Consider the following 754-nt stretch of genomic DNA (forward strand, 5'->3'; position numbering starts at 1 on the left):
ATGCTGTGCAAATGAAAGCATATGCCCACAAAAGGACTTGTATAAAATGTTCGTTCAAGTATTATTTATAATAGCCCAAAGTCGCAAATGATATAAGCATTCATTAACGAGAAAACAGAAAAATTGGAGTATGCTCATACCGTGAACTGATACTTGTAAGTAGAAAGACATGAGTATTATAAACAAAAAATGATTAATCTCAAATACATAATAGAAGTCATTACACAAAGGAATGTATATGGTAAATATAACCTCATTTATGTGAAGTTTGAATGGACAAAATTAGTATAAAGATAAAAACTTTAATAGCAGTTGCTTGAAGAAAGTTGAAATATCTTTGAAGAAAGGTACGAATGGGAACTTCTTAAGCTGGGACTGTCTTCTGCCTTTGTTAAATAATCCAGGGTTTACATTTGTCAACACTCATTAAGCATGCTCACTAATCTATCTATCTCACTGTATGTCAATCTCAAATCAAAATGAGAATAAAAAGACTACAACATAAATTTTTGTTTGACACCCCAACACACTAATGATTCTAGGTTAAATGTGGACGTGAGATCATTTGCCCTTTCTACAGGTGCTCAAAAGATAACTTCTTAGACTTTAAACACCTACCAAAATAACTGTGCCAGGAAAATTATTAATCAAGATCTGATAGTGGCCATTTTTCAGAGTGGAGAAGAACAGAAAGAACACTCCGGGCTATAAAAGCAAGACGAACCCAGGTTGCCCAGTAATTCAGACAGGCACC

The sequence above is a fragment of the Mus caroli genome, unplaced genomic scaffold (assembly GCF_978045245.1).
Source record: "Mus caroli unplaced genomic scaffold, Mus_caroli_1 scaffold_3, whole genome shotgun sequence".
Taxonomy (NCBI): Eukaryota; Metazoa; Chordata; class Mammalia; order Rodentia; family Muridae; genus Mus; species Mus caroli.